This window comes from Myotis nattereri (assembly GCF_964212035.1).
Source record: "Myotis nattereri genome assembly, chromosome: 15".
Lineage (NCBI taxonomy): Eukaryota > Metazoa > Chordata > Mammalia > Chiroptera > Vespertilionidae > Myotis > Myotis nattereri.
The window spans coordinates 37,678,094-37,700,655 of record NC_138090.1 but is presented as its reverse complement, the minus strand read 5'-3'; the positions used below and the strand labels follow the sequence as shown (position 1 = coordinate 37,700,655).

The window sequence follows — 22,562 nt, the reverse complement described above, 5'->3', positions numbered from 1 at the left end:
TATGAATGCACAGGGAATCAGGATCTCAGGCGCAGGTGATAAGAAACACAGTCAAGTCACTGGTGCTTGGTGCTGCCTCCTGCCCAGAGAATCGGGGTCCCTGGGCCTGTGATACGCGGGACAAATTCCCGGTGTTGGCGCGATTGCTCCCAGCCCAGGGCTCTGAAGCCAGCAGTGCGTGTAGGCTCAGTTCCTGGGGTTCGCTTGTTTGCTCCCAGCCCAGGGCTCAGAAGCCGGCCCTACGCGGGATCAGTTCCAAGGTGCTTGTGCACTTCCAGGCTAAAGTTCCTGGAGTGCTGAGGCCCAGGCAAGGGGTGGGTCTATCAGTTAGTTACTCTGGCGCTGCCCGCAAGCCTGTGGGAAGGGGGCATGGGCTCTGTTACTCAGGGATATGCAGCGGGGATTTCTGAACTTTTGGTGTCCGCAGGTCTGTAGTTGTGGTTGCAGGTCTCTGTCCCCAGTGGCTGCAGGGTCCTGGTATGCGTCTGAGATCAGACTGGGTGGTGCTGAGGCCAGGATCCTAGTTTCAAGCAGCTCTGTTTCCCAAGATGGCGTGGTCGCAGTGCCTTGCTGGCTGCCCAGGAGTGTCCGCGCAGGGAGCGGGACTCTGCCGCCTAAGACTGCCCGGTTTAGCAGCCCCTTAGAAGACCTGCAGAATCTAACTGTCCCTAGCTCATACACCGGTATTTTTCATTTAGAAAGAATTCTATAAGCATCTCTAGCTATCCATTACCTAATGCAAATAACTGATGTCTTTAACCACATGGGTAAAATGATCATTGCTATCCCAAAGGCAAAAATGTGGAGTAGAAGCCACAGGCAGAGATTATGTGCCAGTCTAGAAAGACTCTAGAGAATCATTGTCTTTTGGTCTCCTGCATTCCCTTTCTCTGACAGGGTTCAGAAGATAGGGAGCATCCATACTTTCTACTTTGGAGTTTTAAAAATTGAGAATATGTCTTATTCCTGTTAAGTAAATCAAACACATATCTACGAATTGCCAATAAGAAACTTTACTAAACACCCCAGTCCTGAGAACTTGAAGAACAGAAACAAAGAACTCTGACTTTGGGGAATGAGTTATATGGGAAGGAACACTTAAAAATATGCAGGAAACATTTTCAAAAAGCTTAAATTCTCTGGAATAGAATAAAGAAAAAAGGTAAAGTGATCAGTGTTATACGCTTGATTATGTCAAGTATACTAGTATCTGGCTGACTCTCAACTTCATCTCTGGCTTCTTGCAGCCTTTTTACATAGCAAATCTTCCTTTCTGCCAATTCTCTCTCCATTTCTGCCTTTCTCTTTTCGTGCTCCAGTTTATCCTTCAGGTTTCTGATTTTCTTATATATTTCTCTTTTACTTGCCTTTTCTCTCTCTCCAGTTCAGCTTTTTATTTTTCTTCTTTCACTTGAATCTGTTTCTGAATCTCCACCTCAACCCTTTGGTACATCTCATCAGTGTAGCATCCTCCCTTGTTCTCCATCACCATGAGCTGGACCAGGTCCAACAACTGTGCCCTCTGAGCCTCCTGCTCAGCTCCTGTTGCCTTATTGTTGAACTCACAGTGAAGATTCTTGAACTGCTCCATCCGATCTTGAATGCCTTGTGGAGCTTCCTTTAAGTAATCATGGAACTCCATGCCTTCCAGGTCATCTTTCTGGGTGAATAAGAGAATCATGTATTTCCCAGCTTGGGATCCAAACATTGACAGCATCTCCTCCATAGCCTTTTGTTCTTCCTTTGTGTACCAGCCCAGCCGGATCACCAGGAGTACAGCGTGAGGCCCGAGGGAGGTCAGGAGGATACAACTAGCAATCTCCCTTTTCCTGTCAGCAGCATCCTGTACTTCAGTGTCCAAAATGCCAGGTGTATCCACAATGACAATTTCTCTCCACTCCACGTGCTGCTCCCTTTCTGATAGACCTTGGTGATGGATTTTGCTGCCATGCTGGAATGCCATGCTGCTTTCTTTCCAAGGATGTTGTTCCCTGTGGTACTTTTTCCTGCTCCAGTCTTACCCACTAAGACAAGTCACAGTTGTGAATTTCTGGGGTCTTGGTTTCCAATCCCATGGCCGGTCATGGGTTCACTAAAGTTGGAAGGAGTAATGTTCAATTGAGCTGCCAGCATAGTTTGAATTTCCGTGGTTGAAGTGCAGGAGAAGGTGCGGACTTGTAGAGTCTGGGGAGAGGTTGGGGAGAGGTGGGGATCTAAGACAAGTATGCTATATTTTTTTTATGCTATTGAACATCCTTACAATCATTACTCTGAACTCTATACCTGATAAATTGCTTATCTCCATTTCATTTAGCTCTCCTTCTGGAGAAGTCTCATTCCTTCACTTGGGGCTTGTTTCTTTGTCTCCTCATTTTGGCTGCCTATTTGTGTTTATTTCGACATATTAGGTAGATCTGCTATGACTCCCATTCTTGGTAGGGTGGCCTTATGTAGCGGATGACCTTTGGATATCAATTGATATCTAGACGTGGGTGCTCTAATAATGTCCTTAGTGCAGTGATGGTGAACCTTTTGAGTTCGGCGTGTCAGCATTTTGATAAACCCTAACTTAACTCTGGTGCCGTGTCACATATAAAAATTTTTTGACATTTGCAACCATAGTAAAACAAAGATTTATATTTTTGATATTTATTTTATATATTTAAATGCCATTTAACAAAGAAAAATCAACCAAAAAAAATGAGTTTGCGTGTCACCTCTGACACGCGTATCATAGGTTTGCCATCACTGCCCTAGTGCATGTTGTGTGGGCCCGCTTGTTCTAATTGAGTCTTGATTGCTATTGGCTCATTTATGTATGGGCTCGAGTCTCAGGCTGACTGATAGTGAGGCTCAACCCCCAACATAGTGTGCAGGCTGCTGTGTGGGTGCTCATCACATGAAGCAGAATTCTTCCCAGAAGGGTTTGGAGCCTGCCAGTATCTCCTTGTGGATATACTGCTTGTGGAGCTTATTGTGGATCCTGCTCTGTTGTTGTCTAAAGATAGCTACTGGGTTTATTGGTTTTTGGGCCTCTTTGGAGTGTCTCTGGTGCAAGCCAATATCAGACACTATTTGTGACTGGCTCTAAGTACCCTGTTTGGAGCTGTCAGTGTCCCACCACTTCTCATTCCCCTTGTTGGGCATGAATGCATGTGGAAAGGACCAAGCTGTGCACCAAGGCCTTCTTTCCTAGCCCAGGTCCTAGGAGCACCTCAAGCAAAAATTCAAAGCACCAAGAGTTCTACCTCTGCCTGCAGGCTGATTGTCTCAGTCATTTAATAAGCCTCAGGTTATAGAGCTCAACTAGGTGTAAACTTCACAGGGTGAGGCAAGAGGGTTTTCAATGAGTGGGGCAAATTCCCCTATCCCCAGCCACCAGGCTAAAACTGCATTGATGGGAAAGGTCTGAGTAAGATGGTTTATACAACATGGGGGAATGACTCAGCAGAGAGATCCCACTTGCTGTCCTCTCAGCTCTCTTCCAGAGCCACCAACCTGACTCTCCTCCTACAGTTCTAGGCCACTCTGTCCTCCCACTGCGGGAGCCCAAGGTAAGTGGCTATAAACAAAATTTAGTGTGTTAGCATTTTAGGGGGATTCTAGCCATCTCTCCTTGGTGCTTTTCATGGCCAGATGTTATGGGAGCACCTTTCCCAGTTCTGTTACTCTGGGATGGTGAGCCCAGCTTGGGGTTTAAACCCCAGAGTTCACAGGGGCAACCTCCTACAGCTCAGATATCCCTTCAGAAATTCAGGTTCTGCTTGTGGGAGCCCAGACAGCCCTCTCAAGCCTCCACACTTCCCATCAGTCTTAATGTGGCCTCTTCTTAACGTCCTTGGTTATCAGGGTTATCTTCAGCTACTCTTCAGTTGGTTCTTTAGGATGATTTTTCTATATTTTAGTTGTAATTCCAGTTTGGTCCTGGGAGGTCAGTGTAGCTTCCACCTAACCTGCTGCCATCTTGGAATCTGTCTCTCTCCGTCTTTTAAAACTCTCCAATTTCAGAGGTTTTCCTCCTTTATAAAACTGTTTATATTTTCTCAAATGTTTATTTAATTAAATCTTTATTGTTCAGATTATTACAGTTGTTCCTCTTTTTCTTTTTTTTTTCTTTTTTTTTATTGCTTAAAGTATTAGAAAGGGTATTACATATGTGTCCATTTTATCCCCCCGCCCTAGACAGTCCCCCAGCCTCCCCTATCCCCCAGTGTCTTATGTCCATTGGTTATGCTTATACGCATGCATACAAGTCCTTTAGTTGATCTCTTACCCCCCTACATCCTGCCACCCAACCCTCCCCGGCCTTCCCGCTGCAGTTTGACAATCTGTTTGAGGCAGCTCTGCCTCTGTATCTATTATTGTTCAAAAGTTTATAATGGTCTCTATTATCCATGAATGAGTGAGATCATGTGGTATTTTTCCTTCATTGACTGGCTTATTTCACTTAGCATAATGCTCTCCAGTTCCATCCATGACGTTGCAAATGGTAAGAGTTCCTTCCTTTTTAGAGCAGCATAGTATTCCATCGTGTAGATGTACCACAGTTTTCTAATCCATTCATCTACTGATGGACACTTAGGCTGTTTCCAGATCTTAGCTATGGTGAATTGTGCTGCTATGAACATAGGGGTGCATATATCTTTTCTGATTGGTGTTTCTGGTTTCTTGGGATATATTCCTAGAAGTGGGATCACAGGGTCAAATGGGAGTTCCATTTTCAGTTTTTTAAGGAAACTCCATACTGTCTTCCATAGTGGCTGCACCAGTCTGCATTCCCACCAGCAGTGCACAAGTGTTCCTTTTTCTCCACATCCTCTCCAGCACTTGTCGTTTGCTGATTTGTTGATGATAGCCAGTCTGACAGGTGTGAGATGGTACCTCATTGTTGTTTTGATTTGCATCTCTCGGATGATTAGTGACTTTGAGCGTGTTTTCATATGTCTCTTGGCTTTCTGAATGTCCTCTTTTGAAAGGTGTCTATTTAGGTCCTTTGCCCATTTTTTGATTGGATTGTTTATCTTCCTTTTGTTAAGTTGTATGAGTTCCCTATAGATTTTGGAGATTAGGCCCTTATCAGATATGACATTGGCAAATATGTTTTCCCACACAGTGGGTTTTCTCGTTGTTTTGTTGATGGTTTCTTTTGCTGTGCAGAAGCTTTTTATTTTGATGTAGTCCCATTTGTTCATTTTCTCTTTAGTTTCAAGTGCCCTAGGAGCTGTATCAGTGAAGAAATTGCTTCGGCATATGTCTGAGATTTTGTTGCCTTTGGATTCTTCTAGAATTTTTATGGTTTCCTGTCGTACATTTAAGTCCTTTATCCATTTTGAGTTTATTTTTGTGTATGGTGTAAGTTGGTGGTCTAGTTTCATTTTCTTGCATATATCTGTCCAATTTTCCCAACACCATTTATTGAAGAGACTATCTTGGCTCCATTGTATGTTCTTGCCTCCTTTGTCAAATATTAATTGAGCATATTGGTTCGGGCCGATTTCTGGGCTCTCTATTCTATTCCATTGATCTATATGCCTATTCTTGTGCCAGTACCAGGCAGTTTTGAGAACAGTGGCTTTGTAATACAACTTGATATCTGGTATTGAGATCCCTCCTACTTTGTTCTTTTTCAGGATTGCTGCAGCTATTCGGGATCTTTTTTTATTCCAGATGAATTTTTGGAGAGTTTGTTCTATATCTCTGAGTATGCCGTTGGTATTTTAATGGGAAGTGCATTGAATTTATAGATTGCTTTGGGTAGTATGGACATTTTAATGATGTTGATTCTACCAATCCATGAACACGGTATGTTCTTCCATCTGTTTATGTCTTCCTCTATATCTTTTTTCAACGTCCTGTAGTTTTCTGAGTAGAGGTCTTTTACCTCTTTAGTTAAGATTATTATTAGGTAGCTTAGTTTTTTTGGTGCGATGGTAAACGGGATTGTTTTTATAATCTCTCTTTCTGAAAGTTCACTATTGGTGTATAGAAATGCCTCAGATTTCTTGGGGTTAATTTTGTATCCTGCTACATTGCCAAATTCATGTATTAAGTCTAGTAGCTTTTTGATGGAGTCTCTAGGGTTTTGTATGTATAATATCATGTCGTCTGCAAATAAGGACAGTTTTACTTCCTCTTTTCCAATTTGGATGCCTTTTATTTCTTCTTCTTGCCGAATTGCAATGGCTAACACTTCCAGTACTATGTTGAACAGGAGTGGTGAGAGGGGGCATCCCTGTCTTGTTCCTGTTCTTAGGGGAAACGGTGTTAGTTTTTGTCCATTGAGTATGATGTTGGCTGTGGGCCTGTCATATATGGCTTTTATTATGTTGAGGTATGATCCTTCTACTCCCACCTTGCTGAGAGTTTTTATCAAAAATGGGTGTTGAATTTTGTCAAATGCTTTTTCTGCATCAATTGATATGACCATGTGGTTTTTTTCTTTCAGTTTGTTTATGTGATGTATCACATTTATTGATTTGCGGATATTGTACCATCCTTGCATCCCTGGGATAAATCCTACTTGGTCATGGTGTATGATCTTTCTGATGTACTGCTGGATCCGATTTGCTAAGATTTTGTTGAGGATTTTGGCATCTATGTTCATGAGGGATATTGGCCTGTAATTCTCTTTCATTGTGTTGTCTTTACCTGGTTTTGGTATTAGGATGATGCTGGCTTCATAGAATGAGCTTGGAAGTGTTCCTTCCTCTTGAATTTTTTGTAGTAGTCTGAGGAGGATAGGTTTTAGTTCTTCCTTGAATGTTTGGTAAAACTCCCCTGTGAAGCCGTCTGGTCCTGAGCTTTTGTTTGCTGGAAGCTTTTTGATGACTGCTTCAATTTCTTCCATAGTTATTGGCCTGTTGAGATTTTTAGATTCTTCCTGATTGAGTTTTGGAATGTTGTATTTTTCTAGGAATTTGTCCATTTCCTCCAGGTTGTCTAGTTTGCTGGAGTAGAGCTGTCCATAGTATTTTTTAACAATCATTTGTATTTCTGTGGGGTCTGTTGTTATTTCGCCTCTTTCATTTCTGATTTTGTTTATTTGGGTCCTCTCTCTTTGCTTCTTGGTGAGTCTGGCTAGAGGTTTGTCAATCTTGTTTATCCTTTCGAAGAACCAGCTCTTGGTTTCATTGATTTTCTGTATTATTTTTTTGGTCTCTATGTTATTTATTTCTGCTCTAATCTTTATTATCTCCTTCCTTCTGCTCACTCTGGGGTTTTCTTGTTGCTCTCTTTCTAATTCTTTGAGTTGTAGAGTTAGCTGATTTACTACCATTTTTTCTTGTTTTTTGAGATAGGCCTGTAGAGCTATAAACTTCCCTCTCAGGACTGCTTTCATTGTGTCCCATAGGTTTTGGATTGTTGTGTTTTCATTGTCATTAGTTTCCAGGATGTTTTGAATTTCTTCTTTGATTTCATTGGTAACCCAATCAATATTTAATAGCATGCTATTCAGCTTCCAGGTGTTTGAGTATTTTGGGTTGTTTTTATTGCAGTTTATTTCTAATATTATGCCATCGTGGTCTGCGAAGACGCTTTTTATGATTTCAATCTTCTTGAATTTGGGAATACTTTGCTTGTGACCCAATATATGGTCTATTTTTGAATATGTGTCATGAGCACTTGAGTAGAATGTATATTCCGTGGCACTGGGGTGAAGTGTTCTGAAGATATCTATTAAGTCCATCTGATCTAGTGAGTCATTTAGTATTGCTGTATCTTTGCTGATTGTTTGTCTAGAGGACTTATCCAGTGATGACAGTGGTGTATTAAAGTCCCCTACTATAATTGTATTGTTGTCGATCTCTCCTTTGATATCTTCCAGAAGATTTTTTATGTATTTGGCTGCTCCTGCATTGGGTGCATATATGTTTATCAGGGTTATATCTTCTTGTTGTATTGATCCTTTTAGTATTATGAAGTGGCCTTCCGTATCTCTTGTTATGGCCTTCACTTTGAGGTCTATTTTGTCCGATATAAGTATTGCTACCCCAGCTTTCTTTTCTTTTCCATTAGCCTGAAAGATATTTTTCCATCCCTTCACTTTCAGTCTGTGTGAGTCCTTTCTAATGAGGTGGGTCTCTTGTAGACAGCAAATGTATGGGTCATGATTTTTTATCCATTCAGCCACTCGATATCTTTTGGTTGGAGCATTTAGCCCGTTTACATTTAAAGTTATTATTGAAAGGTACTTGTTTGTAGCCATTTCTTTTTTGTGTGTGTGTGGCTGTTTTCTTTCTGGGATTTTTATTTCTTCTTTTTACACCAGTCCCTTTAGCATTTCTTGCATTGCTGGCTTGGTGGTGATAAACTCCCTTAGCCTTTTTTTGTCTGTGAAGCTTCTTATTTCCCCTTCAAGTTTGAATGATAGCCTTGCTGGATAGAGTATTCTTGGATTCAGTCCTTTGCTTTGCATCACTTTGTAAATTTCCGTCCATTCTTTTCTGGCCTGATGTGTTTCTGTTGAGAAATCATTTGATAATCTAATGGGAGATCCCTTGTATGTAACTTTCCGTCTCTCTCTTGCAGCCTGTAAGATTCTCTCTTTGTCCTGAACATTTGCCATGGTAATTATGATGTGTCTTGGTGTGGGTCTTTTCGGGTTCACCTTGCTTGGGACTCTCTGGGCTTGTGTGACTTTTTTCTTCCCCACCTCAGGGAAGTTTTCTGATATTATTTCTTACAATAGGTTTTCTAATCCTTGTTCCTCTTTCTGTTGTTCTGGCACCCCTATTATTCGTATGTTGTTTCGTTTCATGTTGTCCCAAAGCTCCCTTAGGCTCTCCTCCTGTCTTTTAATTTTTTTCTCCAACTGAAGTACAGTTTGGGTGTGTTTTGCTTCCCTGTCTTCTAATTCACTAATTCGATCTTCTGCTTCTCCTAGTCTACTGTTGATACTTTCGATGGTGTTCTTTATTGCAGCTATATCGCACTTCATTTCTTCTTGGGTCTTAGTTAAGTTGTCGATTTTTTCATCTGTTTCTTCTTGCTTCTTGGATAAGTTGTCGATTTTTTCCTCCATCCGGTGTATGCACTCTAGGAACCTTATTCTGAATTCTTTTTCTGTCATGTTGTATGCCTCTGTATCACTTAGCTGCTTTTCTGGTGAGTCCTCCTTTTCTTTCCTTTGGGGATTTCTTTGTCTACCCATGTTTGATCTCACTGATGTATATAGATATTGAGTCGTTCAGTGGCTGCTCCCTAGGTGGCAGTGGCTCCTCGGGCTGTGGTTGCTCCTTGGGCGGTTGTGGTAGCAGCTGCTCCTCTGTTGGTAGCGGGTCTTCTGATGGGTGCTGTTCACAGCTGTTGTGGCTCTTCTGGCTGGTGGAGGGAGGCTTCACCCACAGCAGCTGTTCCTCAGACAGAGCGTGTGGAGATCAGGAGGCCGCTGTTGCTTGGATCTGCTTTCTGTGGGGAGAAGCAGAGTTCCTCTGAGTTCACGTAGTTGCGCTGCTTGAGAGCCGTTGTTGCCGGGTTAGTAGCTGGTCTCTGGATGCCGGCGACAGTCACCCAAGATGGCATGGTCTCCGCGGCTGTGCCGGCGCACCTGGAGAGGTTTCAGCCTCAGCCTCTAACTGTTCCTGTTCCTCTTTTTCCACCCATAGCTCCCCTCCACCCGGTTCCCACCCCACCCTCTGCCCTTACCCCCCCCCACCACTGTCCTCATCCATAGGTGTATGATCTTTGTCCAGTCTCTTCCTGCACCCCCCACCCCTTTCCCCCAGAAAATAGTCAGTCCACTCCCTTTCTATGCCCCTGATTCTATTATATTCACCAGTTTATTCTGTTCATTAGATTATTCATTCACTTGACTTTTAGATTCACTTGTTGATAGATGTGTATTTGTTGTTCATAATTTGTATCTTTACCTTTCTCTTCTTCTTCCTCTTCTTAAAGGATACCTTTCAGCATTTCATATAATACTGGTTTGGTAGTGATGAACTCCTTTAGCTTTTTCGTATCTGTGAAGCTCTTTACCTGACCTTCAATTCTGAATGATAGCTTTGCTGGGTAAAGTAATCTTGGTTGTAGGTTCTTGCTATTCATCACTTTCAATATTTCTTGCCACTCCCTTCTGGCCTGCATAGTTTCAGTTGAGAAATCAGCTGACAGTCGTATGGGTACTCCCTTGTAGGTAACTGACCATTTTTCTCTTGCTGCTTTTCAGATTCTCTCTTTGTCTTTTGCTCTTGGCATTTTAATTATGATGTGTCTTGGTGTGGTCCTCTTTGGATTCTTTTTTCTTTTCGTTTTTCTGGTTGGGTGTTTTTTGCTTCTTCATATTTCAAATCTTTGACTTGATTCTCGCAATCCTCTAGTCTGCTGTTGGAACTCTGTATAATATTCTTTATTTCAGACAGTGTATGCTTAATTTCTAGTTGGTCTTTTTTCATATCCTCGAGGGTCTCACTAGATTTCTTGAGGGTCTCACTAAATTTATCGACTGTTTCTTGAAAATTCTGGAAAAACCTTAAAAGTGTGGTTTTGAACTCTCTATCCAGTAGTTTGCTTTCCTCCATTTCTGTCATTTGTGACTTGTTTCTTTGTCTCCGCATTTTTTATGCTTCCCTGTGTTGATAGAGTGGCTTTCTGTGTTAGGTGTCCTATAGGGCCCAGTGGCTCAGCCTCCCCAATTACCTGAGGTTGACACTCTTGGTGCACCCTTTTGTGGGCTGTATGCACAGTCTTTGTAGTTAAGCCTTGATTGCTATTGGCATCACTGAGAGGAAATGACCGCCAGCCAATTGGCTGCGAGGACCAGCTGTGTCTACAATGGGAGAACTTCTGTGCTGGAGACACCCTATGGGGCAGGACTTGCTTCAGTTTGGCTTTGGTGCTCACTGAGTCTGCCCCCTGATTGTGTGCCTTATGGATCTGAAGAGTTGTAATCTGGATGGTCCCACTCTAACCACTGGGTACACTGGCTCTTGTTAGTCTAACATTCAAAGCGAGGCAGTCACATACAAGTCCATTGACACTGTTGTGGAAGTAGATGAAGCGGTTAATTATCCAACAGAATTTTTGAATTCTTTGATCTGCCAAGGATGCCACCGCATGTACTGCAATTGAAAATTGGCGTTCCAATTATCATGTTGCAAAATATCAACCAGCCAAAGCTTTGCAACAGCACGCGGCTTGCAGTAAAAATAATTAATGAGCAATGCCGTAGAAGCAACAATCTTGACAGGACCTTTCAAAGGTGAAGATGTCCTCATTCCTCGCATTCCTATGATTCCAACGGATATGCCATTTCAATTTAAGAGATTGCAATTTCCAATTCGATTGGCGTTTGCAATCACCATCAACAAAGCTCAGGGCCAATCTTTAGGATTGTACGGTTTAGATTTAGACACGGATTGCTTCTCACATGGACAATTATATGTTGCGTGTTCTAGGGTCGGCAAACCAGACAATCTCTATATCTGCACAGACAATGGAACAACAAAAAATATTGTATACCCACAAGCATTGTGAAATTAAACATATTAGAAACGTGTGCTTTCTCTTTTCTTTCTTTTTCATTTAACCAGACTGAGCCACAGCAACGTGTGGCTGGGTACAGCTAGTTGTTAATATAAAGGTATACATTTATGGTCATTTGGGTTTTTATAAAAGTTCCAAAGCAACTCATTTAGGAAAGTACAATCTTTTTTTTTTTAACAAAAAGTGAAAGAACAACTAGATATCTATGTGAGGAGGAAAAACAAACCTCAACCTATACTTCATATTACAAAAAAATTATGAATCCTAGGTGAATCATTCACCTAAGTTAAAAGCTAAGACTAACAAGAGTCTGGAAGAAAACAGGATTTTCAATATTTCTTGGATCATTGAGCTCTACTTAGTTTTGTGCTAGAGAACATAATCTGTATGATATTAGTCTTTGGCAGTTATTGACGCTTGTTTTATGACTCAACATGTGGTCTATCATAGTGTTTCCTATAAAAGTAAGTGTATTCTATGATAGAGTCCTATTAAATTAGGTCAAGTTGGTTGATAGCACTTGAAACACTTCCAGATTCTAATCCATCCAGAAACGCCTAAGTATCATTTTAGGCTCCATCTCTATAAAGTCTCTTCATCTCAGGCCTACTTCTTCATCCACCTATATCCACACCCCTATCCATGCTCATACCATGCACTGCACCCGGGTATGGAAGGCCACACAGCAACCTGTTCACTTATAAATGGCTTATTTCTATCAGGAATTCAGTTCAAGTCTTCCTTGCCTCGTCCATTCTTAGAGCCCCAAAGGAAAGTATGATTTTTATCTTTCAAGCTGCATGGAAATAAAGACCTTTCATATTCTTGTAAATTATAATTGAAAGTTAAAGTTTGTTCTTGTTTTAATAACTTCCTTCCCACTTCCCAATACACTGGGGGTGGGGAACATCCAGCCCACTGGCTGTATAAGGCCCACGAAATCATTTGGTTTGGCCCTGCCACAGCATTAGGGGTGGGTTAATTAAATGTTTGACTGAAATAGCAGGCTAATTTTTAAATTGATAATTCTGTATGGTCCTTGGCAGGAAAAAGGTTCCCCACCAAAATACTAAAAGTAATGCTACCATTATTGATCTGGGAGCTCGTTACCATGGTTTGTTCAGTCTGTAAACATTGAATGAGCTGTACTTGTAGGGTTTGTGCACTTTTCTGTATGAATATGATCTAAAGTAGTTTACTAAAACTTATAAAGAGACTATAATTAAGATGTTTTTATCTTCTGGGAAAATATTAACTCTATACAATCAAAAACCTGCATCATATTGAATTATATATATATATATATATATTTATTTTTTAGTTAAGGTATTACAAATGTGTCCTCATCCCCTCCATTAACCCCCAACCTCCCTCCCCCCACCCCCCGCACATTCATGCTCCCATCCCTCTGCTGTCCATGTCCATTGGTTTGGCTTATAAAAATGTATACAAATCCTTCAGTTGATCTCTTCCCCTTACCCCCTGCCTCCCCTACTTTCCTTCTGGGGATTGATAGCCTGATCGCTGTTTCTCAGTCTTTGGATCTGTCCCTTTTAATCAGTCTATATTGTTCTCTATAATCCACAAATGAGTGAGATCATGTGGTATTTATCTTTCTCTGACTGGCTTATTTCACCTAGCATAATGCTCTCCAGTTCCATCCATGCTGTTGCAAAAGGCAAGAGTTCCTTCTTTTTTACCTGTGGGAAATTGATATAGGGTTGAGCCTTGGACTGACCTGCTGGCAAAGTCACAAACAAGTCCCAGCTTAGAGGGCTCAGTCCTCTTAGCATAATTAGGCTTGACCTTATAACACTCCCCAGATCTTACCTGGGAAGCTAATGGGCTGAGGGAAGTGCAGGGAGTGTAAACATGATCAAAACAAGTGAAACTCACAAGAACTGTAACTATGGTAACCACTGCATTGTTTACCTCAGACTATAAAAGGTCGGTGCAGACTGAGCACAGGTGGAAGTCCTTCCTCTTACCCGCCTGGTCCCCCAATATTTCCAAATTATCTCTTGTCTTTTCTATTTCATTTGTGTGCAGCTCCTCTTCCAGATATTGAACCCTGAACCACGCAGGAAGTGGAAGGAAACATTTACGACATCTGGCGCCCGAGGAGGACTCTGGAAGTGAAGGTTTTGCTAGAGCGAAAAAACGAAGTTTCACTGGCAAAGTGAGGAACGAAGAATTCACTGTAAAGGTAGGAAAATTAACTGTAAAGGTGAAAATTCACCGCACACAAACAGCCACAATCAGCTACAGTAGTCTGGAGCTGTAGGTGGTGTGGGAACGTTTTCTCAACCAGGCTAACGGGGCAGGATTCGGCTTTAAAAAAATAGATTCGGCTTTAAAAAAAATAGATTTGGATTTTAAAAAGTAAGAAACTGTAATCTCTTATAATTTTTGTTTGATATTATAGAATATAACCCTTGGTTTCTTGAAAAAGGTACATTAGATCTTAAATGCTTGCCAAAAAGTTAGAACTTGAAAAAAGGTCAGCAGCAGGGAAAAACTTGCCTCCAAATTGTTTTTCCTTGTGAAACACAGTATTTCATTTGCTAGAGCCTTTAAGAGAGACCAAGGAGGATAAATCTCTTCCCTTTGCACCCTCCGCTCCTAAACAGGGGCAGAAAGACAAGAAAAAATAGGAGGAATAGCCTTTATGGCTCCCTCCACCTCCATGTCCGAATCCTGAAATGTTTAATTTTCCGTTAATAGAATCACCTGTGCAAAAACGCCGAATTATAAAGAAATTGGAATATTAAAAGGTACTCTTTTAAATCAGGCTGAAAAATAGAGTGCAATGGTCATCTTAATGTGGTTTCTTTTTCAAATTAAAATCTTAATTTATATTTGGAATCTAAAATATGTAATAAGAAATGAAACCCTACTGCCGAATCCACCTCAGGTGTGGAGAGATTCAAAGGTGGCAGGAGAGAGCAGAGCTATTGGCTCGCCCACAAAAAGACTAGCTTTATTACCTCAGGCTAAACAGATTATCAAGGAATGTCCCACTTGCATGTTACATCTACCTCAAGGGCCTAACACAGGAGTCAACCCTAGAGGTTTGCTGAGGGACCATATCTGGCAAGTGGATATAACACATTATACTCCTTTTGCCGTCTTGGGAATTCCAAAAATTATTAAAACTGTTAATGGGCCTGCTTATACAAGCTGTCAATTCCAGGAATTATGTAAAAGGTGGAAAATTCAGCACATTACAGGAATACCATATAATTCCCAAGGACAGGCCATTATTGAACGACAGCATCAGCGGCTAAAATCCCAACTTGAAACAACAACAAGGAGGGATGGTGGAGAAATCACCTATGGGTAGGTTGCACCAAGCCTTAATCACTTTAAATTTTTTCACTTGTGATGCTGATGGAAAGACACCTATGGAGCTACATTGGTGTCAGAATAAAACAAAAGAAAATGGTCTAGTTAAATGGAAGGATCCCAAATCTGGTTTATGGAAGGGACCTGACCCATTATTAACCTTTGGCAGAGGGTATGCTTGTATATTCCCAGAGAATTTTCCAAGCCCATGTGGATTCCTGCTAGAAATATTAAACTGCAACAGGGATCCAAGAGAGGAACTACACAGACTAATGAGGACCTTGCGTCTGGAGCTACATCATGCAGCTGCAGACAATCCACTACCTCAGCCACAGAGAGCAGCAACTCCAAGCAGTCTACTGAAGCTGAGCAGCAGGAGGAGAACAATCTGGACAACAAACAGCCTGAAAACCACCTGAGGCATGGTAAAGAAGATGGTACAGATGCCTGATGTCTGAGAACATCTTTCCTGCCATGCCAGTGGTAATAATCTGTACGGTAATATTACCTAGAGAAACTCCCCCCCAAAGCATGTGGGGAATTGAAAAGTTTTACAAAATTTAAAAATGCGTCTGGGATTTTTGTGCACATGTAAAGAGAAAAGCTGGCTTAAAACTAATGCGTGCATCGTCTGATTTTGGACATTTAGATAGTTTTGAGCTGGAATCTCTTTGCAAATGTACAAAATAAAACCCAAGACTGATTATTTCCTAAGAAAAATGACAAATTAGACCGAGGGAAGAAATGCAGGCTGGTTCTAGCAACAAGATTGGTATTTCTCCATAATAAAGTGATTTCCAAAGTAAATGCCTTAAAATGATAAATGGATTTGAATCTCAGGAATTATCGAAATATATTAATTATGAAGGTCCAGTGGCCCAGGGAGAAACTAGCTTAGCTCTTTGACATTTAAATGGACCAGGTTAGACCAGGGGAAAACAGTTTTTTCCTGAGGCTGTGATCTCGTGGGAAATTTTGAAATTTCCCGCTGACAAGCAACCAGCAGGACACAATGTAGCTACAAGTTTGCTTCTTGACTTTCCCCAGAGAAAAAATTATGGTCCTTTTGAAGTCAAGGGCTGGGCCAGGCCTGTTTGCCAGCCTTAAGCATGGTTTTCCAGAGCCGCTGGGAACTTGGCACCTTGAAGTTTATGGAATCAAATGATAAAAACTTATACCTAGATATTTTGAAGTGAAATAGTACGAATTCTAGAGGACAGAATTAAATATAATCTTTAAATCTTATATACACATATGTATTTGGTGGTCTTTCAAGTCAAATTTCAAAACTATAACCAAGGAATGACTTTGGGACATTTCACGGGCCCTGAAATGTTTTCAAAAGTTTATTCTCTCTTTTCAAAGGATTTAAATAATTTGGGTTTTTGCCTTCCTGAATATAGCTAGTGTAAAGTTACTGAAAGACTAATTGAAGAAATTTAATTAATGTCATTTCCAGTCTAAAATTGAATTGCCATGGCCTAGAGCAAAGAATATCCTTACATGTTATTGTTCTACAAGGTCATCAATGATTTTTGATATTTCACAACAGTATATTGTACATTTATCCCAAACAAACTTACAAACTAATTCTTTGAATGTTTGGAAGGACACGAAAGGATTTAATCCTTTCCACTGTGTGGAAGACCCCCTGAGAAGGCACTTGAGCATTCTGTACTGACCTCTCTTGCCCTTTTTGCCAAGAGGGTCTCTCTTCTTACAATCCAATTGCCCACAGCTGTTGCCTGAGCTCTGTTCATGCTGAGGTTGAAACCTCGTGATGGCTGGTACCATGGATCTGTCTCTTGCCCAATGTCATGAGCTGGGTGCTCTCTGGAGGAGAACCTGGGTTCCCCATGATCAATGCCGGGGCCCCGCCAGCAGGCGAGAGGATCCCAAGGCAGGTGCTGGGCATGGAGGCCACAGGGGCATAGGCTACCAAGGAGACAGAACCTCACCTCACATCACCCTACTTGGCCCTGGAGGATGGCTGGTAGTCAATGATGGGTAAGACCACCACTGGGAGGGGCGACCTAAGACAGGCACAGTCACAGAGGGGCCACCAGGAGAGAACTTGGGGGTCAACAGAGGTGGGGCACAGATCCTCACCCGCCCCAACTATGCAGGGGCTTGAACACTCACCCCTTCTGAGGGAGGTCTCCTGCCCCCATGGCTGCTGTGCTTCCCATGCCCAGCTGAGATTGGGACCCAGATAACAGAAAGATACTTGGCCCAGCTGAGATTGGTACCCAGAAAACAGAGACTTGGCTAACAACAGCTACCCTATATCTAAATCCAGACTAACACCAGGAATGCTCAGGGCCTCCTCAAGGATGCAAAATAATCCTTTCCATTAATACTTACAGTGTAAACTAAGATTGTTGGTGAGCATTAAGTTTGACAGTAATGAGTGTAATTGAAATAAGTAGTATTAACCAAAATTTTCATTTCATGGTAAGATTGCTTAACATGCAATGAACTTAAAGCAGTCATATTTTTGTGCAAAAAATTAAAAATTTAAAGTTATCTAGACTGTATTATAAAAATTTTCCAAAAGATTCCTAATAATTAAATCAAAAAAGGGGGGATAGTGGAAAAATACCATGTAAGGAAAAATATCCTGTAACTAATTTACATCTGGAAATTTTTTTTTTCATTTGTAATGCTAACAGCAAGACACCCATGAAAAACAAACATGGTGTCAAAATAAGCCAAAGGAAAATCATTTGGGCAAATATAAAAAGGACCCGAAGTTAAATTCCCTTTATTAACCTTCGGTCGAGAATAGGTTTGTATATTTTCAGAAAACAACTTCAAGACCATGTGGGTTCCTGAAACAGAGAGGAATTCTCAGGAATGCTCCAGCCATGAAGACTAGAGGAAAAACAATCCAGGGATGGAAGATGCTGAAGACGCCTTGGCATGCTAGCAGTCAGCAGCTGTGCATCACTGTAGGTTTCCCAGGATCAAACCAGAGAAGTTCAGACCTGCATTGCCACCATTTGTCCACCATCCAGAACTGAAGTATCATTGCTGACATGTACACATAAGGAACTGTTGGACATTGAAACTTGGACTCAGAACTGTTGGACATTGAAATTGGGATTTGAACATTCTTTGTTCTTAAAACATTATGTTTAAGTTTTAAAGTGTTTTAGGGTTACGGATTGGCATTGTTTTGTTATTGTTTTAATAGGCAGAGTTTTGTTCTTGATGTTTAAGTTTTATTTTCATTATAATAGCTAACAATAATAATTTAAAAAAGGGTGAGATGTGGGAAATTGATGTAGGGTTGAGCCTCGGACTGACCTGCTGGCAAAGTCACAAACAAGTCCCAGCTTAGAGGGCTCAGTCCTCTTAGCATAATTAGGCTTGACCTTATAACACTCCCCAGATCTTACCTGGGAAGCTAATGGGCTGAGGGAAGTGCAGGGAGTGTAAACATGATCAAAACAGGTGAAACTCACAAGAACTGTAACTATGGTAACCACTGCATTGTTTACCTCAGACTATAAAAGGTCGGTGCAGACTGAGCACAGGTGGAAGTCCTTCCTCTTGAGTTGGACTTACCCGCCTGGTCCCCCAATATTTCTAAATTATCTCTTGTCTTTTCTGTTTCAATTTTGTGCGGCTCCTCTTCCAGATATTGAACCCTGAACCACGAAAGACGTGGAAGGAAACAGTTACATTTACCGCAGCATAGTATTCCATTGCGTAGATGTACCACAGTTTTCTAATCCACTCATCTGCTGATGGGCACTTAGGCTGTTTCCAAATCTTAGCTACGGTGAATTGTGCTGCTATGAACATAGGGGTGCATATATCCTTTCTGATTGGCGTTTCTGGTTTCTTGGGATATATTCCTAGTAGTGGGATCACTGGGTCAAAGGGGAGTTCCATTTTTAGTTTTTTTGAGGAAGCTCCATACTGTTCTCCACAGTGGCTGCACCAGTCTGCATTCCCACCAGCAGTGCACAAGCATTCCTTTTTCTCCACATCCTCTCCAACACTTGTTGTTTGCTGATTTGTTGATGATAGCCAGTCTGACAGGTGTGAGATGATAATGCATTGTCTTTTGATTTGCATCTCTCGTATAATTAGTGACTTTGAGCAGGTTTTCATATCTCTTTGGGCCTTCCGTATGTCCTCTTTAGAAAAGTGTCTGTCTAAGTGTGATGCCCATTTTTTTATTGGATTGTTTATCTTCCTTTTGTTCAGTTTCATGAGATCCCTGTAAATGTTGGAGATTAAACCCTTACTGGTGGTATCATTGGCAAATATGTTTTCCCATGTAGTGGGTCTTCTTGTTGTTTTGTTGATGGTTTCCTTTGCTGTGCAAACACTTTTTATTTTGATGCAGTCCCATTTGTTTATTTTCACTTTAGTTTCCATTGCCCTAGGAGCAGTATCAGAGAAGAAATTTCTTCGGCATATGTTTGCAATTTCGCTGCCTGTGGATTCCTCTAGTATTTTAATGGTTTCCCATCTTACGTTTAAGTCTTTTATCCATTTTGAGTTTATTTTTGTGTATGGTGTGAGTTGATGGTGTAGTTTCATCTTTTTGCATGTATCTGTCCAATTTTCCCAACATGGTTTATTGAAGAGACTGTCTTGACTCCATTGTATGCTCTTGCCTCCTTTGTCGAATATTAATTGGGCATAGTGGTTTGGGTTGATTTCTGGGTTCTCTATTCTATTCCATTGATCTATATGTCTGTTTTTCTGACAGTACCAAGCTGTTTTAAGAACAGTGGCTTTGTAATACAGTTTGATATCTGGTATTGAGATCCCATCTACTTTGTTCTTCTTTCTCAGGATTGGTGCAGCTATTCGAGGTCTTTTTTTAATTCCAGATGAATTCTTGGAATGTTCCTTCTAGATCTGTAAAATATGCCGTTGGTAATTTAATTAAGATTGCATTGAATCTATAGATTGCTTTGGGTAGTATGGACATTTTGATGATGTTTATTCTATTACTCCATGAACACGGTATGTTCTACCATGTGTTTGTCTCCCTCTATCTCTTTTTTCAGTGTCCTGTAGTTTTTCACATATAAGTCTTTACCTCCTTAGTTAAGTTTATTCCTAGCTATCTTAATTTTTTTGGTGCGATGGTAAAGGGATTGTTTTAGTTTCACTTTCTGTAAGTACACTATTAGTGTAAAGAAATGCCAAGATTTCTTGGCATTAATTGTGTACCCTGCTACATTGCCGAATTCATTTATTAAGTCTAATAATTTTTTGATGGAGTCTTTGGGGTTCTCTATGTACAGTATCATGTCATCTGCAAATAAGGACAGTTTTACTTCTTCTTTTCCAGTCTGGATGCCTTTTATTTCTTCTTCTTGTCTGATTGCAACAGCTAGTACTTCCAGTACTATGATGAACAGGAGTGGTGAGAGGGGCATCCCTGTCTTGTTCCTGTTTTTAGGGGGAATGGTTTTAGTTTTTGCCCATTGAATATGATGTTGGCTGTGGGTTTGTCATATGTGGCTTTTATTATGTTGAGGTATGATCCCTCAATTCCTATCTTGCTGAGAGTTTTTATCAAGAAAGGGTGTTGGATTTTGTCAAATGCTTTTTCCGCATCAATTGATATGACTGTGTGTTTTTTTTCTTTCAATTTGTTTATGTGATGTATCACATTTATTGATTTGTGGATATTGTACCATCCTTGCATACTTGGGATAAATCCTGCATGGTCATGGTGTATGATCTTTTTGATGTACTGCTGGATCCGATTTGGTGGGATTTTGTTGAATATTTTGACATCTATGTTCATGAGGGATATTGGCCTGTAATACTCTTTCATTGTGTTGTCTTTACCTGGTTTGGGTATTAGGGTGATGCTGGCTTCATTGAATGAGCTTGGAAGTGTTCCTTCCTCTTGAATTTTTTGACATATTCTGAGGAGAATAGGTTTTAGTTCTTCCTTGAATATTTGGTAAAACTCCCCTGTGAAGCCGTCTGGCCCTGGGCTTTTGTTTGCTGGAAGCTTTTTGATTACTGCTTTGATTTCCTCCATAGTTATTGGCCTATTGAGATTTTTAGATTCTTCCTGATTGAGTTTTGGAAGGTTGTATTTTTCTAGGAATATGTCCATTTCCTCCAGGTTGTCTAATTTGTTGGAGTAGAGTTGTTTATAGTATTTTCTAACAATACTTTGTATTTCTGTGGGGTCTGTTGTTATTTCTCCTCTTTCATTTCTGATTTTGATTATTTCCGTCCTCTATCTGTTTCTTGGTGAGCCTGGCTAGAGGTTTATCAATCTTGTTTATCCATTCAAAGAACTAGCTCTTGGTTTTGTTGATCTTTTGTATTGTTTTTTTGGTCTCTCTGTCGTTTATCTCCGCTCTGATCTTTGTTATTCCCTTCCTTCTACCTACACTGGGCTTTTCTTGTTGCTCTCTTTCTAACTCTTTGAGTAGTAGAGTTAGGTCATTTATTCTCATTGTTTCTTGTTTCTTGCAGCTGGCTTGGAGAGCTATGAACTTCCCTCTCAAGACTGCTTTCGCTGTGTCCCATAGATTTTGGATTGTTGTGTTTTCATTGTCATTTGTTGCCATGATGTTTTTATTTCTTCTTTGATCTCACTGGTAACCCAGTCCTTGTTTAACAGCATGCTATTTAGTCTCCATGTGTTTGATTTTTTTGGATTGATTTGTTGTAGTTGATTTCCTGTTTTATGCCTTTGTGATCTGAGAAGATGCTTGATATGATTTCAATTTTCTTGAAGTTGAAGAGACCTTGTCTGTGAACCAATATATGGTCTACCTTTGCAGATGACCTATGTGCACTTGAGAAGAGTGTATATTCTGTGGCTTTGGAGTGAAATGTTCTGAAGAGGTCAATTAATTCCATCTGATCTAGTGAGTCATTTAGGATTGATGTTTCTTTGCTGAGTTTCTGTTTAGAGGATTTGTCCAGTGGTGATAATGGGGTGTTAAAGTACCCTACTATGATTGTATTGCTGTAAATCTCTCCCTTGATCTCCAGAATTCTTAAGTATTTGGTGCTCCTATATTGGGTGGATATATAATTACCAGAGTTATTTCTTCTTATTGTACTGCTCCATTTAGTATTATGAAGTGGCCTTCTTTATCTCTTTTTATGTCCTTCACTTTGAAATCTAATTTGTCAGATATAAGTATTGCTACCCCGGCTTTTTTTTTCACTTCCATTCGCCTGAAAAACCTTTTTCCACCCCTTCACCATCAGTCTGTGTGTATCTTTTTTTCTGAGGTGGGTTTCCTGTAGACAGCAGATATATGGGTCATGTTTTCTTATCCACTCATTTACCCTATATCTTTTGATTGGGGTATTTAATCCATTTACACTTAAAGTTATTATTGATAGAAACTTGTTAGTCGCCATTTTGTTCTTTACTGCTGTGTTCCTTCTTTGTTTCCTATTTTTCTCTTTTTACAGCAGACCCTTTAGCATTTCTTGCATTGCTGGTTTGGTGGTAATAAACTCCTGTAGACCATTTTTGTCTGTGAAGCTCCTGATTTGACCCTCAATTTTGATTGATAGCCTTGCTGGGTACAGTATTCTTCGATTCAGACCATTCCTTTGCATGACTTTGTATATTTAATTCCATTCCCTTCTTGCCTGATGTGTTCCTGTTGAGAAATCAGTCGCTAGTCTGATGAGGGATCCTTTGTACGTAACGTTCTCTCTCTGGCTGCTTTTAAGATTCTTGCTTTGCCGTTGGTGTTTTCCAATTAATTTTT

The 22,562-nt window shown here is 40.6% G+C and overlaps 1 pseudogene across 1 annotated transcript; it reads right to left on the bottom strand.

The window, feature by feature from the left end:
* Window positions 1-1,130: 1,130 nt before the first annotated feature.
* On the bottom strand, window positions 1,131-16,687 carry LOC308531458 (GTPase IMAP family member 4-like; annotated as a pseudogene). Its single transcript has 4 exons — window positions 16,621-16,687; window positions 13,590-13,703; window positions 10,966-11,060; window positions 1,131-2,184 (listed from the first exon to the last, which is right to left on the bottom strand). The product of its transcript is annotated as a GTPase IMAP family member 4-like (transcript).
* Window positions 16,688-22,562: the final 5,875 nt, after the last annotated feature.